The sequence below is a fragment of the Malaclemys terrapin genome, chromosome 8 (genome assembly GCF_027887155.1).
Source record: "Malaclemys terrapin pileata isolate rMalTer1 chromosome 8, rMalTer1.hap1, whole genome shotgun sequence".
Lineage (NCBI taxonomy): Eukaryota > Metazoa > Chordata > Testudines > Emydidae > Malaclemys > Malaclemys terrapin.
Genome location: NC_071512.1, coordinates 68,405,446 through 68,421,742, shown reverse-complemented (window position 1 = coordinate 68,421,742; position 16,297 = coordinate 68,405,446).

Below are 16,297 nucleotides of genomic sequence, written 5' to 3'. Positions count from 1 at the left end.
TGGTCTGTTCCCCGCTCTTTCTCACCTTGACAGCCCCACCCCCAACCAAAGCCACCCTCTGTCTCTGCCTGGGTCACCTCCCAGTCCTTTCTGTCCCAGCCTTACTCTCCATATTTCCTTTACTTTAGGGATTTTTTCCCCCCTGTAGGGGAAGAAGGAAAAGAATGAAGCAGTCCTATTGCAGGTCAGGCAGATCAGCAACGCACAGTGACTGAGCAGCTGTCACCTTCTTCAACACAGCCCCATGATGAAAAGATTCCGGACTTGTAAGGGCTAGTAGTACCATGGGATTTATTTGGCAATGGAAGAAAGAGTTATCAAATCCAAGTCACCACTCAAGTGCTGATGAGCTCCTAAAGGACTAGGTCTATTACTCAGCCAAAGCCAGAATGAGGCTTCTCCCCTCTGTTGGAGCCAGGTCTTAAGTCTGTCTCCTTCAGTAAAGACTGTAAAATAAGCCATGTTTGAAGTTTCTTGCTTCAGCCGTTTTTTACTTATATGGCCACAACATTTTACTTTAGAATTCATGGGAAAGGAGCAAGAATTCACTTACCACGCAAAATAGCAGAGCCCATTTTGCTCAAACTTTTTTTTAGCAAAATCTGTTTTTCAGTATGGAAAGTTTCAGCCCCAAAGGATTTTTTTTAAAGAAGTTATGAGTAGAGACTTGCAAATCTGCAGATATCTGCTTTGTATCTATGGATACACGCACCTGCGGATGCAGATATCCGTGGACCATTTTTGTGAATCACGGATGAGACACAGATACAAATTTTGTATCTGGAGTTCTGCAAATCGGCAGACATCTGGTTTATATCCATGGACCTTTTGGGGGGAGGGGGTGTTTTTTTTGTATCCGCGCAGGGCTCTAGTTAGGAGCAAGTGAAAAAGTGGTGTAAGAATGGAAACAGCATCTCAGCATTAATGCAATTACTACTAGCAAAGTCTATTTATTTACATATGGTGTTCAAACTTTTTCATAGTATGAACCACAAGAGTGAGATTTTGTAGACTACGTCATCTTATAATTGCATAACAAAGAATGTTGTGTGTGTGTGCAAGAGAGAGAGAGAGATTTTAGGAACAGCATCAGCTTGAATTCTAGTCAACATCCAAATACAAATTAAACTTAGTTTCAGGTAAGACACCTGCCCAAGCATCCTATAAATTTTTATTTTACAGCTGATTTTTTCTGTTTTAAAAAATTTTCTCTCCTGTTTCTATATGAAAAACCTGGACAAACAGTGAAAACTGACTTTGATTAAAATGATTACATGTAAAGGACCTGGATCCTGCAAGCTCCCTTTGGGGGGTTGGACCTTTGCATTTGTTTACTTTGTTGGGGCTCTGCCTACATAGTTCTTCTTGGAAGATCAGGGCCAAAGTGCTATCAAATACACAAACTGAAAGCAATAGAGAAAATGTTTTTCCTTGTAGTATCTTTTAGTTGTAGTATTTTTTGTATTACTTTTAACCATAGTAGGCTTTAAACATCTCTCAGGCAGAAGTGTGATTATTGTATTAGTGGCATCCTTTTAACATATACTTATATATTTTTAAACAAAATCTAAGTTAAAATTTAATTCCAAAATTAAAAATAGTTTTTAAATAGGTAGGTTGTTACAGAAATGCACTGGAATTACAGGCCAGTCACCAAGGCTCAGATCCACACAGATCCAAGCCAGGATATGGCTTGACCATCAATTACTTACCTCATTATAAAATGGTTTTGAAGTTAGAACAGACATCTTTTTATATGGTTATCAGTAATGTAAGGACCATGTCCATATTTTTTAAGTTTTTGGATATCGCATTTTTAGGTTGTTATAGTTCCTGCATGTCTTGTAAATAACTGAGAGAAGGTGAGTGAGGAAATATCTTTTATTGGACCAACTTTTATTAGTGAAAGAGACAACTTTTTGAGATTTGAGATGCACAGAGCTTTTTTCAGGCCTGGGAAAGTACTCAGAGAGTCACAGCAAAATAGAACGTGGAACAGATTGTTTAGCATAAGTAGTTAACATATGTTCTAAGGGAGGTGCCCTGTTACATCTCTGCAGACATCAAACAGAAAAAGAGGGGTTAGTGGGTTACAAGTTGTTGTAACAAACCACAAATCCAAGGTCTTTATTAAGACCAAGATTGTTAACCTGTAGCAAAATTATTAATTTAAGCTCCCATTATAGTTGTTTGAAGGTGTTGTGCATAGGGTTATCCAACCCTCCTGGTTTCGCTAGGAGTCTCCCAGAATCAGGCTCTGTCTCCCGGAGGCTGCTGAAGCCAAACTGGGAGATTTTAGGCCGCTAAAAGACCGGTGGCATGGCGGGGCTAAGGCAGGCTCCCTGGCTGTTCTGGTCCTGCGCCGCTCCCGGAAGCGGCTGGCATGTCCCTGTGACCCCTGGGTGTGGGAGGTCAGGGGGGGTCTACGTGCTGCCCTCACCCAGAGCACTGACTCCGCAGCTCCCATTGGCCGAGAACTGCGGCTAATGGGAGCAGCAGGGGCAGTGCCTGCAGTCGGGGCAGTGTGCAGAACCCCGTTTCCCCCTCCCCCCCGGGGCTGCAGGGACATACTGACAGCTTCCAGGAGCGGCGTAGGGGCAGGGCAGGCAGGAAGCCTGCCTTAGCCTCACTGTGCCGCTGCCCGGGAGCCACCTGAGGTAAGCGCCGCTCGTCTGGAGCCTTCACCTCTCACCCCCTCCCCCATCCCAACCTCAGCCCTGAGCCCCCTCCTGCACCCAAACTCCCTCCCAGTGCCTGCACCCCAACCCCTTGCCCCAGTCCTGAGCCTCCTACACCCAAAGTCCTTCTCAGAGCTAGCTCCCCCTCCCACACCCCAACCCCCCACCCCAGCCTTGAGCCCCCTCCAGCACCCAAACTTCCTCCCAGAGCTTGCACCCCGCACTCCCGCCTGCACCTCAACCCCCTTCCCCAGACTCAGCCTGGAGCCTCCTCCCACACTCCAAACCCCTCGACCCCAGCTCAGAGCCTGCTCCCCCTTCCATCTCCCAAACCTCTATCCCAGCCCAGTGAAAGTGAATGAGGCTGAGGCAGAGCAAGTGACAGAGGGAGGGGGAATGGAGTGAGTAGGGCGGGGCCTAGGAGAAGGGGCAGGACAATGGTAGAGCCTCAGGAAAGGGCATGGCAGGGGCAGGGCAAGGGTGTTTGGGTTTGTGTGATTAGACAGTTGGCAACCGTAGTTGTGCAGGATTGCCTTGAGGACAAGGACTGACAGGTCGATCATTTTGTGAAAAGTGTTTGTCCACTGGTGATAGGGTGGTTTTGTCTTTTATGCTAAATAATCTGTTCCACCTCATATTTAGCTGTGAAACTCAAAAAAGGTACTGTGAGATTTTATTAATATTTGTAAAACACTTTGAATTCTTTGGAGCAAAGGTTCTGTATTTCCTGTTTTGATTCATTATAGCCTGGTAGAATCATCACTGGATATAAGAGTCAGTATAGCATTTGTGAAGAGAGGAAAAGCGAACCCACAGACATAAAATGAATTTGTTGTAAAGGGGGCCTTCTCCACAAAATTTTGAGGTCACTTCTCCCCCACAAAACAAAAATCATCACAAGAAAACATTTTTCTTGATTGTTAAATATTAGGTAATGTGTATAGAGGTGGAGATGGGAACCTTTGAAGATTGTCAGAATGAAAGAAGTAGGAAGTGCTGTCAGCAATTTTCAACTTCAGTGTTTTGCTTTGAAGAATTCAAAAGTGAATGCTTGATCTCCTTTTGTCACTACTGCAAGTTTTGAAAAGGTTTTCTGATTAGAAGGGAAACAATTTCTTTAAATTAGTCCCTCACTTCATAAAAGCAGAGTTCCTCAGATTTAGTCTGTTATCTAAAATCTTTGTTTAATTTCTGTCATGCAGTGGCAGATCCAGCCATCCAAGAGGTTCTTCATTACACATTATAATCAGTAATTTCAGGCAGGGTACTCCTGCTTCATTCAACTCTAGTAGCATCTAAAGGTAAGTGTAATTGCTCTAAGAGTTTTTAAACTACCATAGTCTACAGAGAGCAATAAATTTAATTATCATACAGATTTCTTTGATATCAACACAATCCCATATCTCACATGCTGCAGGGATTTTTCTGTTCAATCACCTCCATTCTAGGTAAGGAGGAAGACTCAGATTTATTGCCCATTTTAGTTATTCTGTTAAAACTAGAAATTGGAGGGCTCTCTCCCGTCGGCATAGAACAGCTACACAAGCGATCAGACAGTGGTACAGCTCCATTGGTGGTACAGCTCCATCGGTACAGCTGTGCCACTGTAAGCTCACCAGTGTAGACATGGCCTAAGTCACTGGAATTCCATAAGATGCTTCAGTAACTGGAACAAAAAGCAGGTAAGATAGGTTAGAATGATAACTATTGCCCAGATCTTCAATGGTATTAAGATTCCTAACTTCCGTTGATTTTTGAGGAAATGAGTCTATGTCCTTTGCAATCTGACTGCAGATTTGTGTACTGTTCTCTATTAATTTCAGAGATAATGCATCTTGAAAACCAGGTGCTAGATAATGCATCTTGAAAACCAGGTGCTATCACTTGTCACATATCTTCCCTTTAAATGTGAAATATATGTAACTGAATGTGATTGCAAAGGAAACACTGGCAAAGCAACACTGTCAGCCGACATTACTAAAGAGTAATATTTGACAAGAAAATACATATGGCAATATTGCTCTACTTATAATTCAAAGGCAAATGGACATTCTTCTGCAACCAGACTCAAGGGTTGCTATGGTCAACAAGGTACTAAAGACTGCCATTTTTCTTCCCTTTTTCAATTGACAGACTAAGCCTGTCTAGAAAAGGAGATCTGAGTCAGTCTGTATTATTGGGTAATGAGGCTTGCACTGAACCACAGCACATTTCTTTTAATGCAACTCCTCACTTTTTGCAAGTTAAATCACCTTTCTGATTGATTGGATTTGATAGTCTGAAGACCATCTGAGATCCCTGAGGGAAGAAATCTAATTTTAGACAGAGACATTTATAGCTTGCAGTTGTACCAAAGGCCTCAGCATCACCACCAAGGAGGACCTTTGTGGAAAGACAAGGAGATGCCACTTACACAAAGGGAGAACTTTATAAAGATATCAACTAAAAAACCCTGACAAGGACAGACAAATGCATGAGTAAATAACATAGAGAACAGACAATAAAGTAAGGGAAAATACAGTATTTTGAAATGATTGTGAATGAAATGGAAAGAAGGGGGAAGGAACTCAGAGGATGAGGGACAATTTTAAAAATAAAACACCTTCAAAGAGGAATCACTGTTCACAGACTACATTTTTTAATTTGCATGGAAAATAAGACCCTTCACAATTGTATTAGGATTTTTTAAATAAGGATACAGACCCCCTGCTTCTAGGGTAAGCTAGTCGCTAATTGGCAGGGGTTAGAAAAAAAATTATCCTTTGGGGAGAAAGGATAGTCTTGGGTGTTTATAGCACTAAACTGGGTCTCAGAGGTATGGGTTAAGTTCCTGTGTCACCTTGGGCATGTTATCTTTTCTCTGTGTCCCTCAATTTCCCATTTGTAAAATGGGAATATTACTAATTCCTTTCTCCCACTTTGTCTTGTCTATTTAGGCTGGGGTTTTCAAATGAGCCTTAGGGAATTAGGTGCCTAACTTCCATTACTTGCATCTGAAGAAGTGAGGTTCTTACCCACGAAAGCTTATGCTCCCAGTACTTCTGTTAGTCTCAAAGGTGCCACAGGACCCTCTGTTGCTTTTAACTTCCATTAGTCTCCTTTGAAAATTCTATCTGTAGATTGCAAGCTTTTTGGGGCAGGGATCAAATCACAATGTGTGTGTATATACAATGCCTACCACCCTAGAGCCCTGATCTTGGTTCAGGCCTCTAGGTGCTGCTGTGGATAAATAATTAATTATAATACAAAGCTAAACTAAAAAAGCTTAGCTAAGCAAATCAAAGATGTTCCCAGGCTGCTAGGACTGCCATAAGGCAAATAAGTTATGGTTCTACATTCTTTCTTGGAGCAGTGGGTTCTAGAAACTCTTCATCATACAGACAGACTTGTTAATGTGGAACAGACATGGCATGTGCCTGATGGACCTCCACAAGAGAACGTGGTGGTTTTAAGACTTCAGTCCTTTGAGAAAGACTATGCATATTATATATCTCCTCATTATATGTTCCATTCTATATGCATCCGAAGAAGTGGGCTGTAGTCCACGAAAGCTTATGCTCTAATAAATTTGTTAGTCTCTAAGGTGCCACAAGTACTCCTGTTCTTCTTTTTGCGGATACAGACTAACACGGCTGTTACTCTGAAACTTGTCATTATGCATATTAGGTGTAGCGTAACAGAAAAATAAATTATTCTGGAAGTCCTTTGTATACATTTCTTCCCTGGCCAATTAACATAACCAAAATGGTGAGTATAGAAAAAATATGAAATTAAAGAATTAGAGTTAGCTTAAGTTTAGTGAAAAAAATAAATGTGTTATAAAGAAAGGCCCTGACTAGCAAGTAGAAGGAAGGCCTTGAAAATAATGAGTCATAAGGCCAGAAGAAATGGAGTAGGAACGATGTCTGATTCAAAAAATAATTAAAGGCATAAGGGATTTTCTAAAGAGAAGGCCTCTGACTAATAGGGGTGACTGCAGATGGTTTTAAATAAGATAAAAAAATTGTCTTAAAAGGAGCCAACATGGACCATACCACCCCACAGATCAGTGTTATCTTAAAAGTAAAGGCTATGTGAACCTAAATGCAATGAAAAAGCTGTTGGTCAGCTGAAAGGGACGAGATAAAATTTACAACCTCCTTTATCCCCTTATTCATAAATTCAAGCATACAATTCACCATTTTAACCACCACAGCATGTTGGAAAGATATCTTTATAGACCTTTCCATGATAATATCTACATGTTTTTTCTCAGAAGTTTATGAATGCAGAGGCCATCACTGTATACACAACATTCAAATTATGTTGTCCCACTCTGCACAACCTTGCAATTATCTTATTAATATTTAAATAAATGATATTCTATTATTAACAGTGCGATTTATCGCACAATTAATCGCGATTAATTTTTTTAATCTCTTGACAGCCGTACTTATTAAATTTCATGTCATCCTGTTTTCTAGTCATTCAAGTTTTAGGTCCTTTTAGTTTCCCTCACAGTCCTCCCTTTACATTTTGCCTTAAAACTTTCCTTTGTAGTTTAGCTTATGACTGACTCTTTAAAGTAGGGGTTCTCGAACTTTCTTGAATCATGCCCCCTCAACTTTTTTTTTTACTTTGAACCCCCCCCTCTACAAAATGGGACTTTACAATGTAATCTAGATGGAACTGGGACCAGTACATTGATTCTAAGGCCTGGTCCACACTAACCCCCCACTTCGAACTAAGATACGCAACTTCAGCTACGTGAATAACTCTCGCGGAGCAGGAGTACCGGCGTCGACGGCGAGCACTTCCGGGATCGATCCCAGAAGATCAATTGCTTACCGCCGGACCCGGAGGTAAGTATAGACCTACCCTAAGAAAGTGCTTACCGCCGGACCCGGAGGTAAGTATAGACCTACCCTAAGAAAGGGTATTCTACTTTAAATAAATCAGACCTTTGATCCTGCTGTCTAACTGTGCATAGGCCAGGAAATCTCTTAAAAGCACATATCTTAACATCCACAAAGTTTTCAGGGTAATATTTCTCAGTGTCAGCATCAGAAAGTGCTAGTGGACATTGCAACCCTTTGTGTCAGGTCACACCACCACTCACTCAAATTTGCACAGTCATCCCTCCATCATCACAGAGGAGAAGCTGGGCCAAAATTTAATGGATGGTGTTGTGATCCCTTGAGTTAGTGGGAAGGCTCGCCACACATTGCTATAAAATTTGACTCCCACCCCACCCCAAGTTGAGAGAACCACTGTTTTAAAGCATTATGTGATACTGTGTTTCATTACTAAAGAATATTGGTGCTTTATAACACGTATATTTCAGAAACTGCTGGGAGCCTCTGAATAAACAAATTAGACTTATATTTAAGTGGAAACTCAAGCCAGAGCCCAAGCATCAGATATATTTTGTTAAACTTAGTCTAAATTGGTGTATTATGTCTTTTCTCCCTTTATCATGACAAACCGAAACTCATTCAAAGGCAGAAACAGTGACCTTAAATTCCACTGAGATTTGTGAAATTTTTCTTTCTTATCTTTTGGATGCATTAACCCAATACCATTCATTAGAAGCAAGTGGAAGACCAAGGACAGGCTGGGTCCAATACTCAATGAGGAGCGGAAAAACAATAACAGAAAATGTGGAAATGGTAGAAGTGCTAAATGACTCTTTTGTTTCAGTTTTCACCAAAAAGTTTAGTAGCAATTGGACATCTAATTTAATGAATGCTGGTGAAAATGAGGTAGGATCAGAGGCTAAAATAGGGCAAGAAAAAGTTAAAAATTACTCAGACAAGTTAGATGTCTTAAAGTCACCAGGGCTTGATGAAATACATCCTAGAATACTCAAGGAACTGAAAGAGGAGATAACTGAGCCATTAGTAATTATCTTTGAAAAGTCATGGAAAACAGGAGATTCCAGAGAAATGGAAAAAGGTAAATACAGTGCAAATCTATAAAAAAGGGAATAAAGACAACCTGGGGAATTACCATCATCTTACCTTCAATGTCTAGAAAAAGGAAAAGGAAAAAGGACACTAAACTATCTAAACTGCTACATGCCACAAGGAACCACAACAGTAGTTCCCTTAACCCACCCAACAATATTGTTAATCTTTCCAGCTATACTCTTAGCCCAGCAGAAGAGTCTGTCCTATCTCAGGGCCTCTCCTTTTGTCCCTCCAGACCCACGAACATGATACAGTTCTGCAGTGAACTAGAATCCTACTTTCGACGTCTCTGACTCAAAGAATATTTCCAACATACCTCTGAACAGCATACTAACCCACAGAATCCTCCCTACCAGCACTCCAAAAAAAAGGATTCTGTGTGGACTCCTCTGGATGGTCGAAACGACAGACTGGATTGCTACATAGATTGTTTCCATCAATGTGCAAAGGCTGAAATTGTGGAAAAGAAACATCACTTGCCCCATAACTTCAGCCATGCTGAACACAACGCCATCTACAGCCTCAGGAACAACTCTGACATCATAATCAAAAAGGCTGACAAAGTAGGTGCTGTCGTCATCATGAATAAATTGGAATATGACCAAGAGGCTGCTAGACAGTTCTCTAACACCACATTCTACAGGCCATTATCCTCTGATCCCACTGAGGATTACCTAAAGAAACTACACCATCTGCTAAAAAAACTCCCTGACAAAGCACAGGAACAAATCTGTACAGACACATGCCTAGAACCCCGACGAGGGGTATTCTGTTTGCTACCCAAGATCCATAAACCTGGAAATCCTGGACGCCCCATCATCTCAGGCATTGGCACCCTAACATCAGGATTGTCTGGCTATGTGGACTCTCTCCTCAGGCCCTACGCTACCAGCACTCCCAGCTATCTTCGAGACACCACTGACTTCCTTAGGAAACTACAATGCATTGGTGTTCTTCCTGAAAACACCATCCTGGCCACCATGGATGTAGAAGCACTTTACACCAATATTCCACATGAGGATGGACTACAAGCTGTCAGGAACAGTATCCCTGATAAGGCCACAGCACGCCTGGTGGCTGAGCTTTGTGACTTTGTCCTCACCCACAACCACTTCAGATTTGGGGACAACTTACACCTTCAAGTCAGTGGCACTGCTATGGGTACCCGCATGGCCCCACAGTATGCCAACATTTTTATGGCTGATTTAGAACAATGCTTCCTTAGCTCTCGTCCGCTAACGCCCCTACTCTACTTGCGCTACATTGATGACATCTTCATCATCTGGACCCATGGAAAAGAAGCCCTTGAGGAATTCCACCATGATTTCAATAATTTCCATCCCACCATCAACCTCAGCCTAGATCAATCCACACAAGCGGTCCATTTCCTGGACACTACTGTGCTAATAAGCAATGGTCACACAAATACCACCTTATACCGGAAACCTACTGACCACTATACTTACCTACATGCCTCCAGCTTCCATCCAGGACACACCACACGATCCATTGTCTACAGCCAAGCTCTAAGATACAACCGCATTTGCTCCAATCCCTCAGACAGAGACAAGCACCTACAAGATCTCTATCAAGCATTCTTAAAACTACAATACCCACCTGCTGAAGTGAAAAAACAGATTGACAGAGCCAGACGAGTACCCAGAAGTCACCTCCTACAAGACAGGCCCAACGAAGAAAATAACAGAACACCACTAGCTGTCACGTTCAGCCCCCAACTTAAACCTCTCCAGCGCATCATCAAAGATCTACAACCTATCCTGAAAGAAGATCCTTCACTCTCACAGATCTTGGGAGACAGACCTGTCCTCACTTACAGACAACCCCCCAACCTGAAGCAAATACTTACCAGCAACCACACACCACTGAACAAAAACACTGACCCAGGAACCTATCCTTGCAACAAAGCCTGATGCCAACTCTGTCCACATATCTATTCAAGTGACATCATCATAGGATCTAATCACATCAGCCATGCCATCAGGCGTTCGTTCACCTGCACATCTACCAATGCGATATATGCCATCATGTGCCAGCAGTGCCCCTCTGCCATGTACATTGGCCAAACCGGACAGTCTCTACGCAAAAGAATAAATGGACACAAATCTGACATCAGGAATCATAACATTCAAAAACCAGTAGGAGAATACTTTAACCTGTCTGGTCACTCAATAACAGACCTGAGGATGGCAATTTTGCAACAGAAAAGCTTCAAAAACAGACTCCAACGAGAAACTGCTGAACTTGAATGGATATGCAAACTAGATACAATCAACTTAGGCTTGAACAGAGACTGGGAATGGCTGAGCCATTACAAACATTGAATCTATCTCCCCATGTAAGTATTCTCACACTTCTTATCAAACTGCCTGTACTGGTCTATCTTGATTATCACTTCAAAAAAATTTTCTCTTACTTAATTGGCCTCTCAGAGTTGGTAAGACAACTCCCACCTTTTCATGCTCTCTGTATGTGTATATATATCTCCTCAATATATGTTCCATTCTATGCATCCAAAGAAGTGGGCTGTAGCCCACGAAAGCTTATGCTCAAATAAATTTGTTAGTCTCTAAGGTGCTACAAGTACTCCTATTCTTTTCGCAGGAAGATAATGGAGCAAATAATTAAGGAATCAATTTGCAAACACCTAGAAGATAATAAGGTGATAAGTAACAGTCAATGTGGATTTGTCAAGAACAATTCATGTCAAACCAACCTAATAGCTTTCTTTGACTTGATAACAAGTCTTGTGGATAGGGAGGAAGCTGTAGATGTGGCATATCTTGACTTTAGTAAGCCCTGGTCTACACTATGAGGTTAGGTCGAATTTAGCCCCGTTAGGTCGATTTTATAAGCAACGTGTCTACACATCCAACCCCGTTCCATCAACCTAAAGGGCTCTTAAAATTGACTGCTGTACTCCTCCCTGGCGAGGGGAGTAGTGCTAAAATCGACCTTGCTGGGTCGAATTTGGGGTAGTGCAGATGAAATTCGACGGTATTGGCCTCTAGGAGCTATCCCAGAGTGCTCCAATGTGACCGCTCTGGACAGCGCTTTGAACTCCGATGCACTAGCCAGGTATACAGGAAAAGCCCCGGGAAATTCTGAATTTCATTTCCTGTTTGGTCAGCATGGCAAGCTCAGCGGCACAGGTGACCGTGCAGTCCCAGAATCACAAACGAGCCAGTAGCATAGCTAGTGGGGTGCAGGGTATGCAGCCGCTTCCCCTCAGCACATTTTCGAAAAGCGGGGCCCACGCACCGCTCTGAAGCTTGGACTGTCGGGCGGGGCTGGGCTCCTGCAGGCAAGGGAGGGCAGCACGCCTGGAGGAGCCATGGAGAGGGGGCGGCACGGCTGGAGGAGCGAGGGGGGGCGCAGCATGGTGGCCCACAACTCCCCCCCCAACCCCCCGCAGACAACTTTGATGTGGACGGTTTGGTGGACGGGCCCCTTGGAGTGCTCTGTGGTGCAGAGGCAGCAGCAGAGCCCGTGCATGTTGGAGGAGCGGATGCCGCGGCTCTGCGCTGCTCGTGGCAAGCTCCGCGCATAGCCCGCTGCGAGGGCAGCTCAGTGCCCGCCCCACCTCCTGCACTGACCGGGTCCCGGGGCGCCCCCGGGGCAGGGAGGGTCTCCTCCGCCTCCTCGCGGCAGCCACACCGGGCGGACCCCACAGCCGGTCACTCCCAGCAGGAGCCTCGGCGCCGCCCTCGGCTCACCGGAATAAAACTCCCCCAAGGAGGGGAGAGCGCTTCCCCCCTCCTGCCGCAGCCTGTCAGCGCAACCCACCCACAGCCAGGCTCCACCAGCAGCTCCGGGCAGGGCAGCGCCCCCAGGCTGAGCAGGCGAGCCGGGCTGCAGCTCACTCGGACCGCGCCTGGCGGAGCTCACTGCCTTCTGCCCCCACCCCCCAAGGGTAGGGTCAGCGCTGAGCCTGGGCTGGTGCTGCATGCGGCGAGCCCCTCCGAGGCAGTGACAGCGTGAGGGGCACCGTGGGAACCCAATTTGCAGCCAGCCTGCTCCCTCCCCCCCCCCCGCAAGATGTGGGTTTGGAGACCGGAACTGAGTGGGGAGATGCCCCGGTGTCCCGCTACGCAAGAGCCACTTGCACAAGCAGGTGGGACGACACAAAAAGCGGCTCCCCCGTCACCCGCACAAACACCACGATGGCTCTGTGCTCCCGGACCAGGGCCCCGAACGGGATCGTCTGCCCATCTCCATCCACCACCAGGCGCCAGGCGGTGTCTCGCAGCTCCCCCGGCTCCTGGCTGCTGAGCCGCACGCGATCTTGGCTACTGATCTGCCGGGTGATTCACCATGGTGGGGTTTGCTCTCTGCTGCTGGCTGGGCCAGGCCTAGTGGCCGGGCCCCGGAAAGAAGCAGCAGAAGGCCAGGCAGTGGATTCCCAGGCTCCCCCAGTCCCTGGGGCAGCTCCAGCCCCCTCTGCACAGAGAGCCCTGGGGACCCCAGCCCACTCCCATCCCCGGTAACCCTTCCTCAAGCTCCATACCCCGTGTACCCCTCCCATGTACCCATGCCCCTGCCTTTCCCTCCCCTTCACCTCCCCTCGTATCCCGTCCTCTGCCATCCTCCCTACATCCTCCCCTCCACCTCCCCTCAAGTCAAACCCCCTGTCCACCTCCCTCCACATCCTCCCCTTCACCTCTCCTCGTACCCCCGTCCTCTGCCACCCTCCCTCTACATCCTCCCCTCCATCTCCCCTCAAACCCCCTGTCTCCTGCCACCCTCCCTCTACATCCCTCCCCTCCAGCTCCCCTCAAACTCCCTGTCCTCTGCTAGCCTCCCTCTACAGCCACAGGGTAGTGGTGCGCCCAGAGGAGCGAGGGGGGGGCGCAGCATGGCCGCAGTGTGGTCTGAGGAGCCAGCCAAGTGGGGGGCAAGGCGTGGCCGGAGGAGCCGGGGGGGTGTGGCCAGAGGAGGAGCCAGGGGCATGGCCAGAGGAGGAGCCGGGGGGGGGGGCTTTTTTTATGTTTGCTCCCCCTGTTCTTAGAACCTGGCTACACCACTGAAACGAGCTCCAGCATGGACCAAATGGGAGACACTGGATCTGATTGCTGTATGGGGAGAAGAATCTGTGCAGGCCGAACTCCGATCAAAAAGAAGAAATGCTAAAACATATGCCAAAATCACACAGGGCATGGTGGAGAGAGGACATACTGCAGTGATGCATGAAAGTTAAGGAGCTCAGGCAAGCCTACCAAAAGACGAAGGAGGCAAACGGTCGCTCCAGGTCAGAGCCCCATACATGCCACTTCTATGATCAGCTGCATGTCATTGTAGGGGGGGGACCCTACCACTACCCCACCACTGTCTGTGGACAACTGCAAAGGGGGAGTCTCACGTAACAGGGACGAGGATTTTGTGGATAAGGAAGAGGAGGAGGAGGAGAATGCGCAGCAGGCAAGCAGAGAATCCATTCTCCCTGGCAGCTAAGACCTTTTCATCACACTGGAGCCAATACCCTCCCAAGGCAGCTCCCCGAACCCTGAAGCCGGAGAAGGCACCTCTGGTGAGTGCACATTTGTAACTACACTACAGGGTTTAAAAGCAATTGTGTTTAATGTTTGATTTGCCCTGAAGACTTGGGATGCATTCCCGGACAGTACAGCTACTGGAAAAGTCTGTTAATGTGTCTGGGGATGGAGTGGGAATCCTCCAGGGACATCTCCATGAAGCTCTCCTGGAGGTACTCTGAAAGCCTTTGCAGAAGATTTCTGGGGAGGGCTGCCTTATTTCATCCTCCACAGTAGGACACTTTACCACGCCAAGCCAGTAGCAAGTAGTCTGGAATCATTGCAGCACAAAGCATGGCAGCGAATGGTCCTGGGTTTTGGTCGCATTCAAGCAACATTTGGTCTATATCTTTCTGTGTTAGCCTCAGGAGAGTGATATCATTCATGGTCACCTGGTTAAAACAGAGGAATTTTTGTAAGGGAACAGTAAAAGGACCCCGTTCATGCTGGGCTGTTTGCGCTTGGCTAAAAGGGATCATCCCTGACTGAGAATAGCCACCTTTCCCGGCCATCCCACACTGATGTCGGTAAAACGTCCCTTGTGATCCACCAGTGCTTGCAGCACCATTGAGAAGTACCCCTTGCGGTTTACCTACTGGTTGGCAAGGTGGTCCGGTGGCAAGATAGGGATATGTGTTCCGTCTATCGCTCCACCACAGTTAGGGAACCCCATTGCAGCAAAGCCATCTACTATGACCTGCACATTTCCCAGAGTCACTAACCTTGCTAGCAGGTTAGTGATTGCCTTGGCTACTTGGATCACAGCCCCACACTAGATTTGCTCACTCCATATTGATTCCCAACTGACCAGTAGCAGTCAGGCGTTGCAAGCTTCCACAGGCCTATCACCACTCACTTCTCAACTGTCAGGACAGCTCTCATCTTGGTATTCCTGCGCTTCAGGGTGGGGGGAAGCAACTCACAAAGTTCCAGGAAAGTGGCTTTATGCATGCAAAAGTTTCACAGCCACTGGGAATCATCCCATACCTGCAACACTATGCGGTCCCACTAGTCTGTGCTTGTTTGCTGGGCCCAGAAGCGGTGTTCCACTGTATCAACCTGCCCCACTGCCACCATGATGTCCCAATTGCCACATCCCGTGCTTTCAGGAAAATTTGTGTCCATGTCCTCCACACAATCGTCCTCGTGCTGGCAGCTTGTAGCCAGGTTCTGCACATACTGCAGGATAATGCGTGAGGTGTTTACTATGCTCACAACAGCAGCGGTGAGCTGAGCAGGCTCTATGCTTGCCGTGCTATGGCGTCTGCACAGGTAACCCAGGAAAAAAGGTGCAAAATGATTGTCTTCCATTGCTTTCAGAGGGAGGGAGGGGAGACTGACGCCATGTTCCCCAAACCACCCGTGATAATGTTTTTGCCCCATCAGGCATTGGGAGCTTAATCCAGAATTCCAATGGGCAACGGAGACTGCGGGGACTGTGGAATAGTTACCTACAGTGCACCGCTCCATGAGTCGATGCTAGCCATGGTATTGAGGACGCACTCCGCCGACTTAATGCACTTAGTGGGGACATACACAATCAATTGTATAAAATCGCTTTCTAAAGATTGACTTCTATAAAATCGACCTAATTTTTTAGTGTAGACATACCCTAAAAGGCTTTTGATACTGTCTTGCTTGACTTTCTCACATACAACCTAGCCGGAGTTACTATAAGGTGGGTGCACAACTGGTTGGAAAACCATTCCCAGACAGTAGTTATCAGTGTTCACAGACAAGCTGTTAGGGCATATTAAGTGGGGTCCCGCAGGGATCAGTTCTGTTCAATATCTTCATCAATGATTTAGATAATGGCATTGAGAGTACACTTATAAAGTTTGCAGACAATACCGAGCTGGGAGGGGTTGCAAGTGCTTTGGAAGATAGGATTAAAATTCAAAATGTGTGACTGTTAGTACTTAGTCCTGCCTTTAGCGTAGGAGACTGGACTAGAAGAACTCTCAAGGTCCCTTCCAGGCCTACACGTCTGTAATTCTTTCTTTCTATCTATCCTTAAGTATTGTAGTAGAAACTTTTTCTGGAGGAAAAGATATTCCTAAATATTTCTGCTCATTTTTAAATTTAGCAGCATGAAATATTTCTAATGATCCTTTTTAATATT